General features: G+C 37.0%; 1 long non-coding RNA gene across 1 annotated transcript in view; it reads left to right on the top strand.

Moving 5' to 3' along the window:
* Positions 1 to 592: 592 nt before the first annotated feature.
* LOC127962756 (uncharacterized) overlaps positions 593 to 27713 on the top strand; it is a 158712-nt gene continuing 131591 nt past the window's right edge. The window contains exon 1 of the long non-coding RNA XR_008154629.1: positions 593 to 1060. This is a non-coding gene — a long non-coding RNA (uncharacterized LOC127962756). The remainder of the gene's footprint in view (positions 1061 to 27713) is intronic.

Here is a 27713-nt window from a genome sequence, read left to right as displayed (position 1 = left end):
ATTCATTGCCATAGTAACTTACACTCCACGGCTAACCTGCTCCTGGGCAGGTTATGTTCTGGGTTAGAGATCTTAAACTGAAGTTGGACCAATCAGATGTGAGAAAAGTGACACATGTCTGACACAAAGTCACTTCAGTTTATCTTGCTCCAAATTAAATGTCACTAATGCAAAAAAAAAAAAAAAAAAAAAAAAAAAATTATTAATTATTAAATGGCTTTAATGATAATTACTCATTTTATGATTTATATAATTATTGTGGTTCATATTATTATTATTTATCTTTTACACACAAGCAATCTTAGTTAAACAGTTATTATAAATCGTTTATTTTAAATAAATATAAATGTATCATGTGATATAAATAAGCTGTAGTATCAAAATATTGCACTATTTAAAAAAAAAAAAAATCTGACCTTACATGTTCTAGTCTCTACCACTATATATTTTCAAATGTATGAACTAAGTTAACAAGTTTCACTTGTGACTTCACTGATAGAGCAAGATTATTTATTTTATTTGTCCTGTTTAAACTGTGATCATCGGAGTTAAACTATGATCTGTGATCATCGGAGACTCCATCGTACGACACGTAAGTGCTACGTTAGCCGAAGGTAAAGTGCACACTCATTGTTTGCCTGGTGCTCGTGTTCTCGATGTTTCTGCGCAGATACCCGCGATCCTGAAGGACGGCGAGAGCCCCAGAGCGGTCGTGCTTCACGCCGGGGTTAACGACACCACGCTGCGGCAGACGGAGACGCTCAAGAGGGACTTCAGGAGCCTGATCGAGACGGTTCGCAGCACGACGCCCGCGGCGACGATCGTCGTGTCAGGACCACTGCCCACGTATCGACGAGGACACGAAAGGTTCAGTAGACTTTTTGCTTTAAATGAATGGTTGTTGTCATGGTGTAAAGAACAGAAACTGCTATTTGTTAATAACTGGAATCTTTTCTGGGAGCGTCCTAGACTGTTTCGCGCTGATGGATTACACCCCAGCAGAATTGGAGCGGAGCTTCTCTCTGACAACATCTCCAGGACACTTCGCTCCATGTGACTAGTAAGACAATTCTCAAATAACCATTATGATGAGTTTTGTTCTAACCGCTTAAATGCTAAAGGTACTTGCGCTGTAAAACCTATTAAGACTGTGTCTGTTCCCCGAATAGTGAGGTCAAAATATAAATATAATGTAGGATCTAGAAAAAATCTTATCGTAATTAAACCAGAAAAATGTAAAGTAAATGAACAAAAACAATTTTTAAAGTTTGGGCTCATAAATATTAGATCACTCGCACCAAAAGCAGTTATTGTAAATGAAATGATCACAGATAATAGTTTTGATTTACTCTGCTTGACTGAAACCTGGCTAAAACCAAATGATTATTTTGGTCTAAATGAGTCTACTCCACCAAACTACTGTTATAAGCATGAGCCCCGTCAGACTGGTCGTGGCGGGGGTGTTGCAACAATATATAGTGATATTCTCAATGTTACCCAGAAAACAGGATACAGGTTTAACTCTTTTGAAATACTTCTGCTAAATGTTACTCTGTCAGACATGCAAAAGAAATCTAATGTATCTCTTGCTCTGGCTACTGTGTATAGACCACCAGGGCCGTATACAGAATTCCTGAAAGAATTTGCAAATTTCCTCTCAGACCTTCTAGTTACAGTTGATAAGGCGCTAATCATGGGAGATTTTAATATTCACGTTGATAATGCAAATGATACATTAGGACTTGCGTTTACTGACCTAATAAACTCCTTTGGAGTCAAGCAAAATGTCACCGGGCCCACTCATCGTTTAAATCATACACTAGATTTAATTATATCGCATGGAATCGATCTTACTGCTATAGATATTGTACCTCAAAGTGATGATATTACAGACCATTTCCTTGTATCGTGCATGCTGCGTATAACTGATATTAACTATATGTCGCAGCGTTACCGTCTGGGCAGAACTATTGTTCCAGCCACCAAAGAAAGATTCGCAAATAACCTGCCTGATCTATCTCAACTGCTAATTGTACCCAAAAATACACACGAATTAGACGAAATTACTGACAACATGGGCACTATTTTCTCTAATACATTAGAAGCTGTTGCCCCAATCAAATTGAAAAAAGTTAGAGAAAAACGTACTGTACCATGGTATAACAGTAATACTCACTCTCTCAAGAAATTAACTCGTAGTCTTGAACGCAAATGGAGAAAAACTAACTTAGAAGTTTTTAGAATTGCATGGAAAAACAGTATGTCCAGCTATAGACAGGCTCTAAAAACTGCTAGGGCAGAGCATATACACAAACTCATTGAAAATAACCAAAACAATCCTAGGTTTTTATTTAGCACAGTGGCTAAGTTAACAAATTACCAGATGCCACCTGATTCAAATATTCCACCAACGTTAAATAGTAATGACTTTATGAATTTCTTCACTGATAAAATAGATAACATTAGAAATACAATAGCGAATGTAGATTCTACAGCGTCTAACACTTCAGTTTCATCCATCGCACCCAAAGATAAACTGCAGCGCTTTACAACCATAGGACAGGAAGAGCTAAATAAACTTATCACTGTATCTAAACCAACAACATGTTTATTAGATCCTGTACCCACTAAATTACTGAAAGAGCTGTTACCTGTAGCAGAAGAAACGCTTCTCAATATCATAAACTCGTCGTTAACTTTAGGACACGTCCCAAAACCATTCAAGCTGGCGGTTATCAAGCCTCTTATTAAGAAACCAAAACTAGATCCTAGTGTACTGGCAAATTATAGGCCTATTTCAAATCTTCCATTTATGTCTAAAATTTTAGAGAAAGTTGTGTCTGCTCAATTGAGCACCTTCCTGCATAAAAATGATATGTATGAAGAATTTCAGTCAGGTTTTAGGCCCCACCATAGCACAGAAACTGCACTTGTTAAAATTACAAATGACCTGCTCCTTGCGTCAGACCAAGGCTGCATCTCATTTCTAGTCTTACTTGATCTTAGTGCTGCGTTCGACACCATAGATCATGACATACTCATAGATCGATTACAAAACTATACAGGTATTCAAGGGCAGGCTCTAAGATGGTTTAGATCCTACCTGTCCGATCACTACCATTTTGTTTACTTAAATGGGGAGTCATCTCATTTATCATCAGTAAAATATGGAGTGCCACAAGGATCCGTCCTAGGTCCCCTTCTATTTTCAATATATATGTTGCCCCTTGGTAATATTATTAGAAAATACGGAATTAGCTTCCACTGTTATGCTGATGATACTCAGCTATATATCTCAACGAGACCAGATGAAACTTCCCAATTATCTAAGCTAACAGAGTGTGTTAAAAATGTAAAAGATTGGATGACACACAATTTTCTCCAATTAAATTCGGATAAGACAGAGATATTAATTATTGGACCAAAAAACACTACACAGAATCTTGTAGATTACAATTTGCAACTAGACGGATGTACTGTTACTTCCTCTACAGTCAGAAATCTGGGTGTTATATTAGACAGCAATTTGTCTTTTGAAAATCATATTTCCAATGTTACAAAAACTGCATTCTTCCATCTTAGAAACATTGCCAAGCTACGAAACATGTTATCTGTTTCTGATGCAGAAAAGCTAGTTCATGCATTCATGACCTCTAGACTGGACTATTGTAATGCACTTCTAGGTGGTTGTCCTGCTTCTTCAATAAACAAGCTACAGGTCGTCCAAAATGCAGCAGCTAGAGTCCTTATGAGGTCAAGAAAATATGATCATATTACCCCAATTTTACAGTCTCTGCACTGGCTACCTATTAAGTTCCGTATCAGTTACAAATTATCATTACTTACCTATAAGGCCCTAAATGGTTTAGCTCCAGCGTACCTAACTAGCCTTCTACCACGTTACAATCCATCACGCACCCTAAGGTCACAAAACGCTGGACTTTTGGTAGTTCCTAGGATAGCAAAGTCCACTAAAGGAGGTAGAGCTTTCTCACATTTGGCTCCCAAACTCTGGAATAGCCTTCCTGATAATGTTCGGGGTTCAGACACACTCTCTCTGTTTAAATCTAGATTAAAAACACATCTCTTTCGCCAAGCATTCGAATAATGTTTCTTTTTAATTGTGAGTGTAGTTGCATCTGTTCAACGTTGCATTTTTATTCATTAGCTTGGGTTAAACTAATTTTACTTTGTTGGATCAGCAGCTATGCTAATGATGTCTGTATTTTGTTTCTATGTTTCGCCACGGGATTTAAATCCCGTGGTAACTAGGATTTACACAAGCTCCAGTCTGGACCCAGAACACCTGAGAAGAGATGATGCTGACCCTCAGAGGACCCCAGATGATGCTAACCTTGAATCAACAAACAGAACTAACAATTATTGCTAAATGTGTGACTGAATCATATAATAACTTAATAATATTGATAGTTCATCTTCTAGCTGACTACGTCTTGTATTATTATTATTATTTTTTCTAAAATCCTGTCAAATGTGCACAAACTACTAGCTACTACTAAATATTGTAGAAACATAATTTTCTGTAAAGTTGCTTTGTAACGATTTATTTTGTAAAAAGCGCTATACAAATAAACTTGAATTGAATTGAATTGAATTTAAATTTGTCATATTCTTCAGTCTCTTAACCTTTAGCAAAACCTTTAATCTTTAGTTTCGAATCTCGCTGGGTCTCTCGCGAGAAGTAAATCAAACTTGCTTTTTGTTGCAAGGCTCGTGATTGGCTGTTCGCCAGTGATGTCACACATTCATGTGCACGCGCTCCACAAACTCAGGATCAAAGCCTGAGTTGACAAAGAAAGTTGATGAACAGCATCATGTTACCAACAGAGCCGGATTGGAGAGGTTTGGTTTTGTCAACTCAAAACTAATCCTGTAACTCTGAATTTGTCCAGCTACCATCATGGTACAGGCCCCAGGAATCGAATAGTACAATCACAGAACAGGAACAGGAAGACCAAATATGGGCATAGGAAAACAGGAGGGGAAAACTAGATCAAAATGTACATGGGAAACGAGGGAAACAAAACAAAACACACAGAACAGTCTTTGGACATGACAATATATGGTATATAAACATTTTAATTATTTTTATTCCAATTAGAGATATAAGCCACAATGGCCAATACACCAGGTGAAAATGCTAAAATTATATTATGCTCTTTTTTACCAAATGTAAATATAATATAATATAATATAATATAATATCATATAATATCATATAATATCATATAATATAATATAATATAATATAATATAATATAATATAATATAATAAAGTATAAATGTATAATAAGCATAAATGTGTCTGCAGCTGAACAGCATATGTATCTCATACTGTGTAATTGCTCAAGGCTATATAAAAATGAAGATTCTTATTCAGGATACGATATGTGTATATACTAAATAAATAAACACATACATGTACATAGCAATACTTTCACATTTGTTATGTAAATAAAAACAGATTTGTTGTAAATATGATACGATCGAAGCAAATATAGATTCTTGAAGCATTCTTTATATCTCAGTACAAGAATACCCTATACCAAACCCTTTTCTCTGGTCCTTACTGATGCACTCTACATAACCTTGCTTGCTTTTTTCTCTCTTATGTTCTCCTATATACTGTATAAAAGCCTTGACTAACAGATAGCCTGGTTTTCTTTCTCGTATAGACACTTTCTGCAGTCTGTGATCTTAAGATCTGCATAATGCATTTCTATGTTTGGCAGGTGGAGGTATGGGATGGTGTCTTCCTCTTCAAAACTAGGCTTAATGTCCAAATTCTCTCTCAAAAGATGCAGTGGTGATCCGCTGTGGTGTACGCTGCCATTCCGGGAGGTAAATATAGGCTGTGTTGAATCACACTGGCGTGTACGAGGTGTGACATTTACGAGTGCTGAGAGAGTCGCAAGAGCCCCGGCTGGGAGACAGCTGGAAATCAGTGCCGGCATGCAAAACCTAATAACAACACTGATATTTACTCTCTCTCTCTGCTGCTCTCCCTCTGTCTGAGCGTCTCCCTCTCTGCGATTCCTTTGATTTTCAACTTTCCTCATGGGGGCAGCACATCTCCACTTTTGATGGGATTTGATAATCCTCTCATGCCCCCCACACAGAGATTCACTTCATTCTTATTTTCCCTTTTTCCTCCTACATCTTCTCTCTATACTCTTCTCAAATCTTTTCTTTTTTCGCCTTTTGTGAGGGGCCACCGTGAGTCAAGCTCCACTGCTTTACCAATTCCATCAAAAGGCTAATCAACAATCTCGGAGCGGGGAAGTTCTCAGAACAGTCATTCTTTCTGTGCCCAACCGGCACTCCAGCAAAAGCAAGCAAGCGCTGCAGTAATAGACCTTGAATTACAATTAATCCTGCCTGGCTCGATTTGCCAATAGTAATTCCAGTGCTGCGAGAGCGGGACCGGGTTCGGGCTCGGTTGGAGACTGCAGGGGTGGAGAAATGAGACAACTGGAGTGAAAGAGAAAGAGAGCAAATGATTTAGAGCCATGTTACCTGTCACTCAGGCAAAAATTACAGCTCTTTTACGACCACGGCAGAAGGCCGGGCCATTCGTTTTCAGGTGCTTATTTTACATTTGTCACCATGTGTAGACCAGCACCCATAAAACACGTTGTTTCAGAGTACATTTTGAGAATCTCTGCATTGCCTGTGCTTAGGTATACAGTAAGTTGTTTGATGTGCAGGCCAAGGCAGAGGCAAGATGAGGAGGGTAATGGGAAAGCTCTGAGCAGCAGGTTGGTTTCCTGCCAGGAGTCTGCTGAAGTGCCCAAGGTGCTCTCTGGTATTTAGATTAGGAGGCAAAGAGGGATTTCATTAGTTGTTTATCTAGAGTCTGTGAATATGTAATGCTGCTTGTATAGGAATAACCACACATGCGCTCAAATGAAGTTCAATGTGTTCAGACTCACACATAGAAATAGGGATTTTCTTGCACAGCTGGGGAGCAACCTGCATTTCTGCCCACCTGCTCTCTCTTTTTATTTCTCTCTCACTATACCCAGAGCCCCATTTCACGAGGACTCAGTCAGCAGTGACAGACAGTAGCAGTCAGCAGGCAGATGTCATCCTGTCCAAGGGCAAACCATCGTGCCATCCTCACAAGCCCGGCGTTAGCACTCGGTTTGTGCCACTTAAAGGGATAGTTGAAAATTCTGCCATCGTTTTCTCACACTCATGTCATTCTAAATGCTTAAGACGTATGATCTGTACAACACAAATTATTATCTTTGAGATTTCTGTCACTTCACTGAGATTTCATGAAACAAAACTTTTCATGAAACTCTACTCCATGGAAGTACCTGACCAGACTTCTTAATAAACATAAGCTCAACATTTATTCCATTTCCTAGCTGGTGATTGTTCTACAGTGCTATGAAAAAAAGCTTCTTTACCCTCCTCCTCCCCAGCTCCACCTGTACAGAGCTCATGCAGATCATCTCTGTTTTTTCAAATATTTATTATGCATTTAGATGTAAATGGAAGCTTGAATGTGCTTGATTGACACCCAAGAACCAATGAAATTTGTTCTCACAGATCAAGCAGGTACATGCTTGTATGCCTCCGTTTCCATGTTTACCATACTTGATGAGCTCTGTTGATGCATTGTTACATACATAAAAGCTAAGATTAAATCTTTTCATCATATAAAGCAATTGTGTCTTTTCAGACACTGCTTGATTCATACTGTTTAATGCATGACTTTCAATGGATGGACAAAAATCATTGATTTCCTTTTAAATATCCCCTTAAATGAGATGAAATGGTACTGTCAAGTCTTTTCTGTTCTTATCAGAGCAGTCATTCACTTGTCAGGTTAACTGTGTGGGAACTCCTTTTATGAAACCTTAGGTAAAGACACATGTTGGAGTGGTCTGAAGTGCCAACAGACAAGGGCATATTTCCAATCTAAACCTTAATTCTCTCTTTTCAATTCTCTTGCTTCTGACTCACTGTCTGTCCCCTACATTTACAGCTCTAGATTCAAAAACAACTTTATAATGGCTCCTTTCAGGCTGTGGAGAATGTACAGGCAGTTTTTTGTCTAGCGCTTTTGAAGAGAGATTTTTTTAAGAACTGCCACAAAAGACTCAACTGCTTTTTTCTTAGTCATTGAGGCTTTTGTAAAAGAAAATATATTCCCTCTACAGACACAGCCGATATTTAATCATGTGGTATGAATCAAATGAGCCTTTTTGACCCTTTCGTCTTGATTCTCTAAATAGCTCTCTCACATACACATGGGAAATTTGTACAGAAAGCCAAATGTGTGAGACAGCTGTGCTGGAGAGACCTCCCACCACTAATAGAGATAGAGAACGAGTGTTTGGAGAGAGTGGGTTTGGGATCTTTACTAGTTTAGAACAATCCTAGTCAGAGGTGTATAAAGTACTCAAAAATTGAAAGCACAGATACTTAGTGAAAATTTTACTCAATTAAAAGTATATGTATCTGGCCAAAAACATACTTGAGTAAAAGTAAAAAAAGTACAACATTAAATTGTCCTAAATAGTATGTAAAAGCCTTCAATACTATTGGGAAATATATTTGTTTATATTTGGGGGGTGGGGGGTGTAGACATAGTCTCATAAAAATATTTGCAGTACTCTCATTTTTCATGATATCTTCTTCAGATTTGAAATAGAGACATGTGGCTTTCAACCCATTACTTTTCTAGATTGCTCCAGGACTCATTTAATGTATTTATATCAAATTAAACAAATATTTAAGTGTGGTAAAAAAAAGGGACAAGGGACTTCAGGGTCTATAACTTTTAATATTGTTGAGCATTATTAAATCTGGTTGATAAAAAGTAAAGCCCAAAGGTTCTTCTTTCCAAAGACACCAAAATTATGTTTGTAACACACAGAAGTAGGGAACTGTTACAATTATAATTTAGGTAGAGCACTTTCAGCTGTGAGTCCCATAATGGAGGGTGCTGGCTAACAGGTTTAAAAGGAAGAGTTTTAGAAAAAAAAAAAAAACTTTCTTTGTTTATGGGACGTCCAATAATGAATATGACAGACAATAACTCATGCAACCCGTTAATGTGTCTTCTTAAGGGAAAGCATTATTTATATATATATATATATATATATATATATATATATATATATATATATATATATGCATTGTACAGACTAAAAGTCTTTTCTTGTGTTCATCTGAAGAAGGAAAGCCATACAAATCTGGGATGACACGAGGGTGAGAAAATAAACTAGAAAGTAAACTGTTCCTTTGAATAGAAAGATGTGATGCAGAGGCTAAAACATATTCCAGACAGAATACAAGAATGTGCTAAATTAATGAGGAGAGTCCTAGAATTAAAACATTCCACAATGACATTTTGAAAGGCCACTTTATTCAACATCACTGTGAAAGAATAATTAAACTTTTAATTGTTTATATGGGGCATTAAGGCCTGGTTTGATAGACTGAGTTTAGCCTAAACCAGAATTAGGCCATAGTTCAATTAGGACATTTGGTCACACTTTATTTTGATAGTCCACTTTAGACATTCTACTGACTGTAAGTAACTTTGTAACTACATGTTAACTACATATCAACTAAATCTCAGAAATCTGCAACTACATGTCAACTAACTCTCAGAGTAGACTGTTAGGGTAGGTTTAGGGTTAGTGTTAGGGGTAGGTTTAGGCTTAGTATTAGTTGACAATAAGTTGACAAAGAAAGTGTTAGAAGATATTAAGCAGACAGTCTACTAATACTCTACTAACTGCTAGTTGACATGTAGTTGCAAAGTTACTTACTGCTAGTAGAATTTCTAAAGTGGACTATCAAAATAAAGTGTTACCGGACATTTAAGTTATTTTTTTTATAAATATGCCTTAGAAAAAAAGCATTACTGGTGTGTATCTTCAGACAAAATAAAAGCACTGACATGTTTTAAGATCAGTCAGTGCAAGTTTCTTTCAGTTGAAACGGCTCAGAATTATATTTTAGTCTAGGACTAGGTTTAAGAGTTTCAAATATTGATAATTCATTATTTGTGATTAATTAGATTAATTATTAAAGTATTATTAAAGTAATTATTATTAAAGTAATTGTTAAAGTAAATTATATAATTATTAAGATAAAAAAAATACTCATTGACGGTCAAGTTTAAAATATTGGCTTTTGTATTTTTTTGTATTTTATTTTATATATCCTTTCACTTAGGAAAACACATTTACCTGATGAAAGTCACAACTGAAGTAGAAATCTGTGTGCTAGATGCATGAAAACAATAGTCATTGGTTCTCACATCAAGAATACACAGTTGAAATAACCATATTTATTGTGCATAAGATGAAATAAAATTGTAAGGAGTAAAAAGTACTGTTTTTATCTCCAGATATGTAATCAAGTACAAGTACAAGTAACCAGTTTAAACTGTACTTGAATAAAATACAGATCCTCCAAAATAATACTTAAGTAAAGTAATCACGGAAAATTACTCAAGTATTTTACACCTCTGATCCTAGTGTACTCGGGCCATAGTATTTTGATGAGCATTGAGGGAATAACACAGTAGGTACAATACAGACCTAAAGTTTGGACACATCTTCTGATTCAAAGAGTTTTTCCTTTATTTTCATGATTATGAAAATTGTAGAGTCACACTTCTTGAATGAGAAAGTGTGTCCAAACTTTTGGTCTGTACTGTATATGTCAAGATGCCTCAGCTGTCATTCCAGTGCACACAATTGTAGCTGTATAAACACACAGGCACTCTCATATAGTCAGTCCGCCATTAGTAGGCCAACATGGCATCTACAAAGCTCTAATGGAATCAATAAAGTGATGGCAGCTGGTGGAACATGCTTGACTTACTTTGATTACCAATAGCATGAAACCTGTCACATGCATAGTTCATTTCTAACATGTTTGGTTAGGCTTGTCTGTGCTTCTGTTGGTTAAACAGAGTTGACTAAACTGGCTTTCGATTGTAGGCTTTGTGTGTGTGTGTGTGTGTGTGTATATATATATATGCATGCATTGCATTTTCGCTTTATTCTTGTGTTATGTATTTTATTTTCATTTACTGTCAGTGTCCTCAGGTCACATAATAAATGCCATGGCATTACCATCTGATACTATTGACTGTACTGTATTATGGTTCTGCCAGTACTGTTTTTTTTTTTTTTTTAATAAAGTTTGTTCTATGAATAAGTTGGAAATGACAGTATCAATGCTTAATGAAGTGCTTTTATTTGTTTAATTAACATGAAAAAATCTTAAAGGTATAGTGCCAAAAATATGCAAAAGAAAATGTAAAACCAAGTTATGGCTGTTTTTACTACAAAAAGCTTTGAGTAGGAGAGGTCCTTAATAAACTGCTAAAGAATTTATGAAAACAAACAAACAAACTTTTAACTTTTAAGAAATGCATTCCCTTTATGATCTCTTTTTCACCTTACTCTGTTATTTGTTTTATTTTTTGTGTCTTAGACTGCTGTTGTCTAGAATGCCGGTCTGCGCTGCAGTGAATCTCTGTCCTGCTGGTTTGCTCCAATTTATTACAGTGTTTTCTAAGTCATCAAGCTGTTAAAGACAATCTACCTGCTGAAAGAGTGCTGTTTTGTGAGGCCTGTTTTCTTAATCATTCATTTTTCTCAAATCTTCAATTCTCAGAATGGATCTAATAAATCATTTCAATGAGTGACTAAATAAGGCACGTCTTTTCTTTTTACTCATAATTTTAGACTCATTAAAACGGTAAATATCATAGAGTAGGTTTAATTACATCTATAAAAATCAAATAACAGTTGCTGTGTTTACAGAGATTAAGTCTTGTGTTATTTTTAAAGTTTAAAGTGTAAAATTTCTCAGTAATAACCAGAGCATTGTTTATCGTGCTTACTCTCTTCTCAAAAGGCTTTGGCTACCATTACAACCTTCAATTCTGAATTGGGAATGTGTTTTTGAAGAATCCGAGTTGAATTTGAAGTAAAATGTAGAATTCATGAGCTGGTAGGGAGTCAATTCTTAACTTTTTAATTTTTACCAAGCCTGAGATGCTGTGTAAATAGAAATGTTAATTCATACTGGCAGATGGTGTTGATGAGTTATTTAAATCCGGATGTTTTAAAATATGTATTTTCTCGGTGATGTCAGTAATTAAAAGCCTTGAGTCATGCAGTTGTAAAAGCATTCCCACCCAATCCCATAAAGCTTGTCAAACTGATTCCTCACTAATAATATTTTTATTTATTTATTTTTTATTTTTTTAGAAATGGCTGTCTGTAGGTCCAAAATAGTCTTCAGCAGATTGATTGATATTTGTGTGTAGTTCATTGAATTATAGCTGTATTGACATGCACTGCTGCTGTTGACTGATTATCTCTCGAGCAGTGGCAGAGTAGTGCAGAGGCCTAATAGGAAAATAATCACAAATAATCAGTCATCTCTACAGGCTTGAGCAGTAGAAATATAAATCAGTACAATCGTCTCTTAAAGGCAATGTTAAGATTGAATCGCATATATGGCATTTTCGCTTTATTTTTGTGTTATGCATTTTATTTTCATTTACTGTCAGTGTCCTCAGGTCACCTAAAAACTTCAGAGCTGTGTACGTGGATCTAGTTTCCTGTCTTTGTGCTCCCCTTGGTCTGGCTATGCACCTGACTGCCACATAAAAGGTCAGGCATCCATGCAGTGTGCAGGGCAAAGCCACGCTCATCCCTCTGCTCCTCCCAATCACCCGCCTCTCCATCCCCTGGATGACTTTCAGCTGTGTGGTGCGGTGACTCTAGCCTGTGATTGTACATGCTAAACATCACAGAGAACCATATGTTATGTTATGTTTGTACATGTAATCTATATACATTTTTACATTTATTGCTCATCCAACCACAAATAGTTTGTATCTTGGCATTGCTTTGCAACTGTTAGAATATCTGTGTTTTTGAAGTGTATTTTATTCCTGTGATATCAAAAATGAATTTTCAGCAGCCATTACTCCAGTTTATATTGTCATATTCAACTTTAGAAATCAATCTAATATACTGATTTAATGCTCAAGAAAAAATATATATATATATTATTGTAACTGTTGAAAACAGTTGTGTTTAATATTTTTGTGGCAACCATGATACTTTTTTTTCAAGATTCTTTAATGAATAAAAAACTCAGCAGGCACAAGATGTCAATATAACGTCAGGTTTAAGTTGGACATGATGTCAGACAGATGTTTGTAGGTTGAGGATGAAAATTGGGTTGATGTCAATATCTGATGCCAATTTGACTTTGACTTAATGTTGGATTTTGGTTACACAACCCAAAATCAACAAATATCAACATTGACTGAGGTCGGTATTGGACATAAAATTTACATTGACATTAAACATTTAATTGACATTGAATGTTTGTGACCCAACGTTGCAACCAAAATGTTACCAAATATCAGCATCTTATGACATTGTGTTCCTGCTGGGAAAATTCAAAAGAACAACATTCATTTGAAAAAATAAAAAAATAAAAATAATAATAATAATATAAAATAAAATAATTAAAAAATCAGTTTGCTTAAAGCCTGTATATATAATTTATTATAAAGGGTTATTAAGGGCTTTTATCGTTCATAATGTGCCTTATAATACATGATATAAAAAAAAATGTTAAACCAAATTTAAGATGCATAGTGAATTGATAAGTGTTATTATAGTGTATTAATTGTGGCTACAATTGTTAATGTACAGTACATTGCATTATAAGATGCATTATAAGGCATAATTATTCCATTACAACTACTTTTATAATGCATTATACATAAAGGCTTGAAGTAAAGTGTTACCAAAAAACCTGATGTTAGTCAATAAGAGGGAACCACCACAACATTTGATGTAGGAGCAGTATGCATCATTGTTGAACCCACATGTCCCTTTAAAGTGGAAATGCATGTCATTCTACAGAAGACGCTGGTGAGACAGTCACCAAGGGGCCTCGGCATCTCTTTGATGTAAGGGTTCAATAAGAGATAATTGCAGCAGCCATGGTGAACTCAGTGTTTCTGGCTTCCAGTGCTGCTCAGTCTCTGCTCACCGGCAGCCTATACCTGCAGTGACAACAGCTCATCTGCTGGTGCTTTGAGTGCTGGGTAGGGGAAGAGGTTACAGTGAGGTTCACTCTCTCAGCGTTCTGCCCATCCCGTCACTTGAGACATGTCAGACAGGGCCAGATGTCAAGCTTAGATATCCTGCTCTGGGTTGATGCACGGGAACGTAGGTGTGGTGGAGACAACAAACGGCACTCAAAGAGCGTGAGGGTGAACAGAGTGAGCGAGGAGAAGAAGGGCAGGTTGCTCTTGTTTCACAGAGAAAGCGTGGAGAGCTCGTTGAAAGCACTCCCACACACTTGCTTTCCTGCAGAGACTAGCTGCAATAAGAGGAAAGAAACAACCTGGAGTGAAGAAAGCTTTAACTGAGAGAGAGAGAGCGAGTGTGTGTGTGTGTGTGTATACACGTGTCTATACTTATCTGCTTTTCGTCAGTTACAGTGGGTGGATGGATTTATCCTATCTAATCATCATGCAAGCTGTGAAAGATATTTGGTTTTTGTCGGTGTATATTATGTATGCATGCTTCAATATTTATACTTAAAGTGCTTTTGCAGGCTATTGAGTAATGAAAACAACCATGTGGAACAGCACTTTCTTTGCATTCTATAATAAAATATATTATTACATGGCTCTCTCGAGTTCTTGACTCTAATTGGTCTGTTCCAGCACTCACTAGTTAAATTTTTCTGAACAACTGCCATAAATTTGGGAAACCCGTGAACCCGTTTTTCTTGTCATTTGCTAATTGCTCTCATGTGACAGGTGAGTGAAGGAGAGAGATCATTGTTCCCATCATTATAGATTAGGACACATGAAAAAAAAAAGGATGTTCACAGATAAATTATTTATAATAACAACTGCAATATTCAAATTTTGCAATATTGCAATATTATAAAAATACAAATAGCCATCTTTCTCTCTAAAATGTTATGTAAACTCTATAACTATTAATTATTATTGAGCAGAACTAAAACTGAACGAGTTATAGTAGACTTCTAGTTCCCTGCTTTGCTTCAGACTGTAAAAGGAGAGAAAATGTTGAAATTAGATGTTATTTTATGTTTTTGTATGAGACAAAAATAGGGGGAGATCTGTGCTGGTTTAATTTGGATTTGAGTGGGTTACAGAAGTTGTGTTGCTCTATGTTGCTTTATTTAGAGAGAAAAAAAACAACAACAACCTGAAAAACCTTGTGCATTAATAGTCTTGATGCTAGTTACATTTACACATGCATGTTCGCTGTTACTTGCCAATATTTATTTATTATTCACTTAAATTTAATTTAATTTGATGTTTCTAGTTTTGATTGTACTTAGCTATACTAAGTATTTATTTTAATAAGATTATAAAGCAGAGTTCATAGTTTAATAGTATCCACCTTTTACTTCAACACGGCAGTAAGCATATAGGTCAGACTTCTGGTTCATTAGCTGCTATAGGTAAATAACGAAATGATTAAATGGTAAAACACTGCACTACAAAGCAGTGCTCTTAATTGAGATAATACATTAAAATAATATGACAAGACACACCAACTTTCAGTATCAAGCAGCAAAAAAAACTGTTTTGTTCAGCTAAAAATTGCTGGATGGAGTGGACGCAGATGAGACTGGAAGCCAGACTCATAGAATTTACAAATGGTTGTGCCCATTTTTACGACAAGAAAAAGGTGAATAGACCAGATGAAACGAGTATCTCTTTTATTCTGTATTTTGACACATTTGAGTCTAACAGAATATAAAAACAAACAAACAAAAAAACTCAGTAACAAAAATGGAAGCAGAGGGGGAGAGTTTAGGCAGACATAATTTTACACACAGATACGGGGTCACCCCATAGGCGTAATGGTTTTTATACTGTAGAAAGTGTATTTTTCTATCACCCTTCACCAACCCTACACCTATCCCCAACCCTCGCAGGAAACTTTGTGCATTTTACTTTCTCAAAAAAAAAAAAAAAAAAAAAAAAAAAACTCATTCTGTATGATTTATAAGCATTTTGAAAAATGGGGACATGGTTTATGTCCTTATAAGTCACCCTCTCCTTGTAATACCTGTGTCATACCCATGTCATTATACAAAGTTGAGTCCTGATATGACACACACACACACACACAGACAGTGCTATTTAGACAACTCTAATGATCTCAAAATGGCTACATATCAGTCACTTAATCTGTCCAAAATAACCATCTGTCACCACACAAGACCTGCTACTGGACTCATGTATGACAGACAGTAGCCCCTCTTCCAGATGTCACAATTAAGTTGTTTTTCAATAGCGTAGAGATAGCCCCCTGCAGAAGCACTCATGCCCTGTCAGGCGGCTTATCTGTCCTGATAGAGGTGTGTTTTCTTTCCCACATTTTGTCAAGAAGTAAAACAGCCATTTACAGGGCTGCCAGCAGCGTTTTCCACAGCCTCCCTGTGTGGTTAATACAGTACATTTCAACAGTCTGGCCACATCTTCCATCCATCTGTCCGTCGTTCCATCCTCTGTCCATCTATCTGGCTGGCCAGCCAGCCGTGCCATTTATTTTGTTTGCTTTTGGAGGAAATGGATGTGAGCAATCACTTTGTTGAGTGCTGAGACTGAAATAGCAATTCCGTGGCTGTAGTTGCCCAGCTGGTTTCTGTTTCCTCCAGTGCTGTATGTGTTACATGTTCATTGATTCATCTCATCTCATTGTAGCTATGCTTTTCTAATGCAACATGCAAAAAGAAAGCTCAGATAGCCTATTACTACAGATGCAGTGAAAGTTGGAATAAAAAAAGTGTCACTCAAAAAAAAGAAAAAAAGAAAAAGAAAAAAAGTATTTGTGGTAAAGGTAAGTAAGGGATACAGGAATATATATATTTTTTCCCCAGCCTTTGTAGAAATGGTAAGTGTGGTATCATATTGGAGAAGTCAGTTCTATTCACTCACATAGTGTGCCCATTGAGTGCACGCAGCTGAATTAGACTTTCAAATCACACCGACTTTGTTATTTTCTTCAAGTCTTGCTGTGCACAAGGCTCTTCATCTCCAGACAATCAGCGTGCCAGGTCGATGGGGCAAGAGAAAGGAATCATAGAAGCAGAAGTGTGAATGTTTAAAATGCAGCTGTTCTCGGCTGCCATTAATGCTGGCTGACAAAATGGCTGGAAGCCTCTAATGATGTGTGGAATAAGAGGACACGGTCTGTATCGTCACCAGCAGTCATGACGTCTTTAACTTTTCACCTTCCTGACAGCATTCTTGAAAATGCCTACTGTTCTTTTACTCTCGGTCGGTTTGTCTCAGAAAGCTGAGACAGGCGGCCGATTAAAGGGAGTTCCTGATTAAAGCGCACATGACATTCATATCAATGACTCTGCTAAGAGTATACACCGAATTGGCCTTAAACACAATAAAAGTGTAATTAGTCTTTCTTGCATTAATTAAATGTCAATCATAATGAATCCATTACGTGTTAAGAGGCTTTCTGAGAGATGCACCAGATTGCTTGATTACTGCGAGAGCACACCTGCACCATAAAATAGCCCCGAACAATTCTTGTTTTGTGTATTATGTTGTTCAACACACGCATCCGAATATTGTTGTGGTACGCGTAACATGCTAATTCAAAACTAATTAAAGTGATATGCAATCTGTTAGTTTATCAGGGGGAAGATTGGAATGTAAAACACCCTCAAGCTAAACACCCAAATTTCTCTGGAGAAAGAAAAGCAGCTCAGTTTTTTTGTGAACAAACAAGTAGGAATTGGATTGTGGTCTTCCTCCCTCTGCTGGAAACAGGAACTGCCTTTTTCTCATTTTCTCAGGTGGCATTGCAGCCTCAGTGGCAAGTCACCTTTGTTTAAATCAATACTGCAGAAAGAGTGACTGAGAGAAATAGGGAACACGGGGAGGCAAAGAGGTGGCGCTGTTAAAAGAGATGTGTAGGCTTAAAAAAAAAGAAGAAAGGGACAAACACAAAGATGTAGCATACTGTATATTAAGAGTTCAGATGCAAAAGCCTCTAAATGCCATCTAAAATTTTCATCTTAAATTAGGATTTTTATCAGGCTCCTATATTTATGTTCAGTTATTTCACTTTAATAGCCTGGAAAAGAACCTTCACATTGCCATTAGAGTAAAATGACTAGGAGCTTGATAAAAATAAAAATTTAAGATGAAAATTTCAGATTGCACTTAGAGACTTTTGCATCTGAACTCTACATATGCACACACAAAATGCTCATATATATATATATATATATATATATATATATATATATATATATATATATATATATATATATATATATATATATATATATATATATATATATATATAGTCACACTTAAAAGATTCAGATCATCGAACAAATTAAAAAGCAAGGTTTCAACACATAATGTTGATGAATGTTCATAAACATTGCTCCCCCTCGTAACTGTTACTTTCACAAACTTATTTTTTGTTCCCAAAAGTCAGGACATTTTACCACTGGTTTAAATTAGTGTATTGTATATGCGTGACAATTTACTGTATAGACATTTGTTTTGAGCAGTGATTTTTTTATAACCAGCATCAGATATGTTACAGAATGACAAAAAGTTGTTGTTCTGAACAACAAAATGTGATCAGTCCTTAAGCAGAGCTTTAGTTCTTTCTCCATTCAGGTGTGGAGCTTCAGCAGAAATCACATCACATTCTTCAACAAATTCAACCATAATATTTATACACAGCACCAGTCAGTGGAGTGGGCTGGTTTCTGAAGTCATTGGCCAATGTTCTGTATGTTTCATTCTACCTTTCTGTTTTCTTGCAAGGTCACCCAAACCAAGAGCTCATTTCACACTACGGTGCTGTAACGCTGCTAAGGGAGGGGTGGCTCAGCCAATCGGGCTAAAGGTCTGATTGGGTGAGAGAGCCACCATTGAAACTGTAGGTTTCAGAGTGGAGCACTGTGTGATGAATGTAAACATATCTTAACGTTGACAAAAGCTCTTGAGGGATGTTAGTGTAAATGCCTACTCTATTCTAACAAGCAGGAGTCTATAATGGAAAAAAGTTGACATTGACCTTCCCGAAGCTTTTTCTTTTTAAATTATAATTCAGTGAGTTTTTTTCTAGCCTCTAACCCTGTCATCTTTAGTTGTGTGTTTAGAGTTTGGAGACATATTTTGTAAACCTAAGTGACAGTCACAACTGGTACCCTACTTTCTACATACTGTATGCTGTACTTCACATATGAGAAGTGACATTTATGTGTACGAGTGCCTCAAGTCAAAACAGAGCAGCAAATAGAACCAAGTTTACAGATTTTTCATCTATCCATGTGCCCCATTTGTATAAAGACATCAGAAAAAATCTGAGCTCCTCTCAAATGTTACATCAAACTAAAAGAACCGTTTGTGACAAGGGATGTTTTCTCCATTAGGGGTGCAACCAATCCACACCAACTTGACGTGACACCAATTTCTAGCCTTTCACTTGAAGAGCAGCCAGATGTATTCATATGATATTGCAATAGAAGGCCCTGAAATGACATTGCGCTAAATGACACCGGTGGCCAGCAAAGGAGGCAAAAGTGACATGCAGTCAATCTAGCACTGCCACACCAATACATCAAGACACATTTCAGAGAAAGTCTGTCAAAATAAGGCTCTTCTTCAGTCGAGATGGCAGTAAAGTAACAGTCCAGAAAGTAATAGCAGAGAGCAAAGAGGAACATAAAAAAAAAGTTTTTTTTTTGTTTTTTTTTGGTAATGCTCACCTTGACTGTATTTATTTGATTTAAAAAATTAACCAAAATAGTAATATTGTGAAATATTACTACAAAAAATTATTATAAATTAAGTAATATATTTTAAATGTAATTTATTCATGTGACGGCAAAGCTGAATTCCAAGCGAGTTATTACTCCAGTCTTCATTGTCACATGATCCTTCTTGATGTTGTTGATTTGTTCCTCAGGAATGTTTATTCAGCAATTTTGCAAACATTTGTGCTGCTCAAATTTTTTTTTTTTGTGGAAACTATGAATTTTCTGGATCCTTTGATCAGTTGTTATTGATGCATGTCTATTCACAGAGAAACAAGGGAATCAAGGGAGAGATCTTGTAACACCCTGAATGAGTGGATTTTGTATCACCCTAATTTATTTTATTTTTTTCTTGCTAATAGTCTATAAGAACCTACAAAATTCTATATATTGTATTTTCTTTGGAATACTTACAAACCAACATTCTTATTGTCTTGTTACCAAATGTTTTATGCTCATATATTAAAATTAATCCTGTCATCCATTTGTATTACAATTGGTAGTCATGGTAATCAGTCTTCGGATGGTGCCAATTTGCCAAATAGGCCGTGATACTGCATGCCAAAATATATATGTTGCCATGAGCAATAGTTAAATGTTACTTAAATCAAATATCTTCTAAAAATATATTTGACTGTTTAATTTGTGGATGACGGTTTATAATCAAGTATTCCAGAGAACTGTTTTAATAAAATGATCTATTCCCCAAATTCCCCTCTATTCCGGACTAAAGCTGACCAAAAATCACATACTGTATTATAACCACTTTGTGCCTCTAGCAATGTCAAAGCTTGGTCTATGAATGGAGGAAAGAAAAGGCAGAGTGAACTGCTACAAGAGGACAATATGAAATGACTCCTGTTGTGCTGTGTTCATTAGCTTTAATTCATTAATGTGCAAATTAACCCCAGACACACAAAGACCAGCGGCGGCAACATAGAGGGCTGTTAAGAGAAGAATCTAATTTGGTCATCTAAAGGTTATGAATGAATAATTCATGAAACGTTTTATTTCCGGTTGTCACATATTACTGTGGCCCCAGTGCCCCCTCGACTAGTTTTCAGCGGCGGTGCTAAGATGACACATTAAGAGAGAGTAAAAAAATGGGAATAGTTCAGGATCCAGAGACACAGCTGTGCGCTGATAGTTGGGCTCTGTATCTTTGCATCTCCGCTAGTGCATCAGGAACAGATGGGTCTCGGTTAATTGAATTATTTATTAACCGAATCTCTGAGCATATGCTGGACATTGAGCATCCTGTCTTGTCTGAGCCGCCCAGCAGTCATCAAATTTCCGGCCTCCTCTGAAGAGCCTCCTCCCAACCACGTTCCACATCCCGAGGAGTAGAGAAAGAGGGTCAATAAGAACAGTACACACTAGAGACAGAAGTGGGACGTGCTAATGATTTACCAATTTGCCTTCAGCTATTTTGTGCCACCGGCAGTTTATTTTCCTCTTTCTTCCTCCACTCTAAGCATCGCTCCGGGCCTCCCTGTAGAAGAGGATGATGCTTAGCTATCAGCAGTTCTGGGAGCAATGAGACTAAGTCTTGTGAGAAGTTTTTGCCCTCGAACTCTCCAGGGATAAGCAACACTCTGTGAAGATGCCCTCCCCTTACCAAAAACGAAAAAAGGAGCAGGAAATCACCGTCCACAATGTGCTTATCCTGACAAATGGGCCGATGATGATCCCCGATTAGCTTCGCTAGAGGTCACAATGCTCTTTTCCTATCTGCTAGAGAACACTGGCATTTAAAGACCTGGAAGGTAATAAATGTGCAGCGATAAAAGGTTTAATACTAGCAGGATCAAAAACATACTGTGTCGAAATACGCTCAATAAAGAAAGCCTCCAAAACAAACCGTGCCAAATCAAATTTAAAGCCGCTACGATGGTCCATTCTTATTTTGGAGTTAACTGTATGCGTTATTTGAGCATGTTTGGAGCAGACAGACAGATAGTAGCTCATTCTCACCGCCGTCACAGTGTAGGCCCGGAATCCTCTCTTCTCTTGTCTTGTCAAATAAAATGAAATGGCTTTGATCTTCTATTCTAACTCAGCTCTGTATAATTTCAACAGCTGCTGAGAAACCTGCTCTCTACCTGAGTGTTTGTCAGCCCGAGCAATTTGTCTTTGGATGGATTGCATTGGGTGATAGCTTTATGGAGTCATGGCCAAAGCTTGCAGCACTGCCTGCAAAGAACAAATCTGTGATACTCACAATCATGCGAGACACGGGGAAGGAATGAAAGGAAAAGAAAGGGAAAGGAGCGAGACTGAAGGGAGAGAGAGAAGGCAATCAAATGCAGCTATTGTGGGAACCATTGTAAGGGTATCAATTACTTTGTGTCAGTCTCCAAAGACCTTCCCCTGGTAATGCCGAACACACATACAGAATGAGATGTGAGGTAAATTATAGCTACATGGAGGTCTACAGATATACCGACACAAATACAGCAGAGAGACACTAGACTGACAGCCTGAAGGTTGAGCCCAAAGATGTATCAGACATCTGTGCGCACGTTTCACTATTGAGTGTGTGCGTTTATAGAGCCATGCTTCTTCCGAGAGGAGGCACCGTCTTTGGAGACTTCTGTTGTATTTAAAGTGCACATTCTCTTGTGTTTCAAAGCTTGAGCGGATAGAATAAAATTTGTAAAACAGTTGGGGATCACTTGTACCTGCAACCCACACAGCTTGTAATTGCTCTGTGACTTCAGCTCAGCGGTGAGAGGAAAGGAACCAATTAAAAGCCAAATACGGCCTATGAGGTGTCCACTAAAAATAGCCACTCAAGCAGTGTCTGCTGTGAGTTGTGACAGAAAATATGGCAGGTGGAATTTGGGGAATAGTATCCTACAGCCCTAAATAAGTGTGCTACTGTGTTTTGCTTTCGTGGTGCGAAATGAAATGTTGCAAGCAATGATTATAAGAAAGGTGTCTGCCGTTATTTTCTCAAAGGACGAGATGTTTAAAGATCCAGGCTCTCTAGCAGCTGCATGCCGAAGACGTCTGTGGGAAATTAGGCAAGCTGAGGCTTGTTATTGTGTTGTGGCTGATGAAGCAGACGGCTTTTTTCAGCCACCCCTTATTTCTGTTCTCCATATTAACTAAATATTAATTAATATTTTTGTGTCTAAGCAAAAATGAAGTTTCTCACTGTGTTATCTGAGGACGCACATTTAGTAGATGGTGGATGAACAGTTTTACCAGGTTGTGTGAAAATAAAAATTCTAAATGGAAATGTAGACTCTTGATAGATAGACCTAGTGATCTGCCTCATTGCCTTCTTAGACAGCTGCCTTACCCAGCATCCTCCTCATCATGGAACCTCATAAGTGACTGATTTAAAAAGAAAGACTCTTTGTTCCATATACAAATGTGGCTAAGCTGATAAAATAAAATAAAACCATTACAAGTATTACATATAAAATTATTATTAGATAATGTTTTAATCAATATATATTTTATCAGTACATCTAAGTAGTAAAAAAAAATAATATTTTATGTTTAGAATTTATTAGATTAAAACGTTTGTTTATAATTGACATCTTTCTCACTTGTTTTTTTATTTTTTTGCTTTTTCTGAGCCCATCACTATGCATTATGGGATTTCCTTCTCCACAGAGTATACATGTGAAGCTGCCTTCACATTTCATCATTGTGTGGTATATTATGAGACAGTATGATATTTTAAAATACTCCCTCTGTATGCAGTTTTCTAGGTTTTAGAACAGGCTTTTCATAAACTGATTTATTTATTTATTTCAAAACCAATAAGCCTTAATCGACTTTCTTCATTCTTGTCTGCACCTACTGTATGATGCTTCCCGATGCTAGGCGCTCACTAGGTTTTGGAACAGTACCATGCATATGGCTTATATTACTTTGTTGATGTGACACTTTCAAGGGGTCAGTTCATCTCTCATTCTTCCCCACATTGTTATTCTTAATTCCGTAATGGTCGTCTTCATCACAAACACCTCATTTTAAGTCGAGGTCAAAGTTCAATCCATCACCTTTAGTGGCATGGCTAATTATGAGGTCACAATGAGTCAGAGGGAAAAATAGCCTAAGGAGTAATTTTATAGGGCCAGAAGTCAATCTGATATATGATGTTGGATCTTTAAGGGTCACAGTCTTGTTTCCCTGTCCTCTTCATGCCTGTTGCTACAAATGTCTTCAATCAGGACTCTAGGCTTACAGAAAAAAAGCTCAATCTTTTCAAGATCTTTCACAAGTCCTCTCCACTTCTCAAATACAACCACTCCAATCCAAATATTGTTTTAACCAGTCTTGGAACCCTTGTGCCATGCATGTGGGTGGCATATGAACGTAATTAAAACGCTATTATTGTGCTATATTTTCTCTGTGGTGGACACTTGACCCTGATGGTGGACTTCTATGCTGATTTAAATCATCTAGCATTTAAATAAGCCTTTTTATAAGCTTTTGACTGCTGTCCACTCTGATTAGGCCATGAGTTGTTTCTCAATAGTATGTTTTCATTTCTCATCTCCACCAGTACTTCTGAAGATTGGATGTTTGAGTGCTCTGTAATTGAGACTGAAACTTGGCCATGCATTATGGATCATAAGTACTAGGCCTCATTTGAATATGCATAGCACAGTCCACCGAAGTGGATTGCCTCTCTGTAAGAGAGCAGGAGCGTTGAGCTGAATTATGCAAAGGACCCAAACTGGATTGAGACTTGAATTTGTTGCTTGAATATACTCAAAAAATATCAATCTTCATCGGTTTTGGTGTCATAAATCTGGTGTACTGTGTCTCATAAACGCAGCTTGCTTCCCTCCTCCTTTTGCATTTCCACCATATCTCTGCTCACAGTAAGATGTGTGCGTGTCGATTGGACGATCGCACAAACCGAGTGAGTGAATGACTCACTCCTATCAGTTTAGTGCTGAATACAGAGAGAAGTGTTTCATCTACTGGCTTTGTGGCAGGTCCATCCATGTGCCGCAGCTCATCAGTCTTTGCGCTGTGTATGATGATCTTCCTCTCTGGGGCTGTGAGAGCCGGAGATGCACTGGTGATGCGATGGGACTAACAAGTACATGAGTACAATGCAGTTGGGCGTTTACTCACCAGCTGGCTTTCTGCTCAGTGATGTGTCAGATCCCTTCTTTCCCGTTTGAGGGCATCCCTGTTATAGGCTCCCCATGCCTGAAACTGTCACTACCAAACCATTTCCCTTCATTTTGAGCAACATTAATCCTGTTGTAATGGAGATAGTGTTTTATTTACTCAGCAATACTGTGCACACATTGAATCCGGGTTTAATTCTTTGAGTAAAAGTCTGCTGATTGATTCTGCAAATGTTTAGAAAACTGTTACTCCCTTTCAGGAAGTCTTTGATCACCAGGGAATGATGAACACTGGTATTTTTTTCTGAGGCCAAAGAGAACATTTTTGTTTTCTTTATGCATATTTGCTATATAGTTTGGGCACAAAAATGCCACTTGGCTGTCTCCTCCAATGATTACAGCAAAGTACAATTTATTTCCTTGACAGACAATCCTTAGGTGTTCTTCTCTTGTTCTTCAACATAGAAAAATACTTCAAAATGGTTGAAACCGGTTTGAAAGTCAGTTTGAAGTCACTATATAACGTCATCCTTACCTCACACTGTCTTATTCAAAGGCCCGCGGTGCACCATGCTTTGCATCTTCTCAGTGCCATTCCATTTGAAGTGCAGTAAAACAAAAACATCAGTGGCTGGAGGTGTTTCTCTGGAGAAATGCTTTTTAATGTCGGACTGTTTGAAGCTGCATCTCTGTGAAATTCTCATTTTAAGAGGATGCACACTGTTTTCATAGGATATGAGTGAGCAAAGTGGGCAACTGTCAGAGAAGTAAAGTTTGAATATGAATACTGGTGTCAACCATCTTGGTCCATAACCCACATGTCCCATGTTCAGATTGTACTTAGTGAAGGCTGCATAATTGCTCTCTGGTTGAAATGATGCTGGCTGTCACACGTATAGGCCTACGCATAAGCTGTAATTCAAATGAGGTAAAGGCTTTTAGCATTGAATCTACAAATCATATATTTTTATGTCTAAATTAAAATAATCCACATGCAATTAATTTTCTGCAATGTAACAGAATTAACGACTATTGATTGAAATGTATTGATATGAAAATATAGTGGAGACTTGGTTCAAACCATCAGTTGATGATTGGATGGAGGCAGATCTGAATCCATTGTAAGGAAGTGAGAGCTTATGTGGCAAAGCCCTGCATACATGCTTATGTTTATGATAAGATGCATCCTTATACACAATTAAATGCATTTAGAAAGTTTAGCAGTATAAATAATTTGTGAATTGTCATATGAACATTTAGCTTATGTATATTTCTAGATTTTACATTCTTGTTTATTAGGTATCATTTTAATTTAACATGAATTTTGTCAGTTCAATTTACATCAGATTTAAATAATAAATACAAAAAGCCCACTAGCAGATTTGATTATGTTTTTATTATTTCTATCATGAATCATACATGTATTTTGTATAATTAAGCTTTTTAACCTGAGACAAAGATGGACTGAACTTTCTTAAATTGTAAGAAAAATCTTTCAAACCTGATAAAAAGATCAACACTGCATAAGCCATTTATTTATTTTATTTATTTATTTCATGAAATAAGTTTCCTGTTCACTGTAAATACACCCATCATGATGTCCTGCCTACATATAACCAAGTGCTGGAAAGGAATGTGTTGATGGCAGATAAATATCAAGAAAGATCTATCGGATTAATGTGATTATCAGTCAAAAGCAATTATAGCAAACTGAAACTCTGCATCCAGGTCTCATTAGCGTAGCTGTTAGCACAGACAGGCCTGTTTATTTTTAGCTGAGGGCCAAGGCAAGGCAAAGGTGCAGGGGCAGTGTGTGGAGACTATTGATTAGAAGCATGTGCTCGTATGTTGGAGGGGCCGATCTGACCTTGGTTAATGACAGAGAAGAGGTGATGAGGGCTAGCACAGCTGCGGCTGCTGTCGACTATCATCTCACCTTTTATTGCTCCCACCTATAACATCACACAGACATAAAGCATCCACAGGAATGAGAGCTCCATGTGCACTGGGCCTTATATCCACCACATTTTTTTAACTGAAGAGCAGGTGTGGCCATTTGTATCTTTCTTGTGCAAGGCTTCCGGTATCATCCACTTTCAGTTGTTTTAGCTGTAACAGTTTGTTATGCAGTTTGATACTGCAAACAGGTATCTGTTATCATATTATTTAAATGTATTATTGTAATATCCCTGTTGAAAATCGTTGTATTCACAGGGCTTTGTATCAAACCTCCATATTTTAACCTTGTCCAACAGGACAAATGGACTTGAGTCCACACCAAAAGCTGTAGTTGGAAAGCATCCTGAAAGCCAACACTTGCATTTAGATTGCAAATTAGATCATAATGCAGAGCAAATGTCTAAAATGTGTTATAATTTTGCATCCTATTATTAAGCAATAACAGCAGTCATAGCCTTAACTACATCCATGCGACTGAATAGCTACATTAGTGGCGTTGCTAATATCCACCCATTAGTCACACATATTACTGAGTTGTAAATAGAGCTGTTAAGAATAAAAGGGATGAAACAGAGACCCTGTTGATACAGTTGATGTTGAAAATACTTCAGGAAAAACTTCAGAGATTCACACACACACACACACACACACACTTGATGAACACATACCAAAACATCATCATCATAATCACCATATTTTTTTCCCATTTAGTTTTGGGAAGTATTCTTGTGACCCTTATCTTCAAATGGTCGGAATGTG

The sequence above is a fragment of the Carassius gibelio genome, chromosome B7, assembly GCF_023724105.1.
Source record: "Carassius gibelio isolate Cgi1373 ecotype wild population from Czech Republic chromosome B7, carGib1.2-hapl.c, whole genome shotgun sequence".
NCBI lineage: Eukaryota > Metazoa > Chordata > Actinopteri > Cypriniformes > Cyprinidae > Carassius > Carassius gibelio.
The sequence above is the reverse complement of the archived record's forward strand: the minus strand, read 5'-3'. Positions and strand labels throughout refer to the sequence as shown.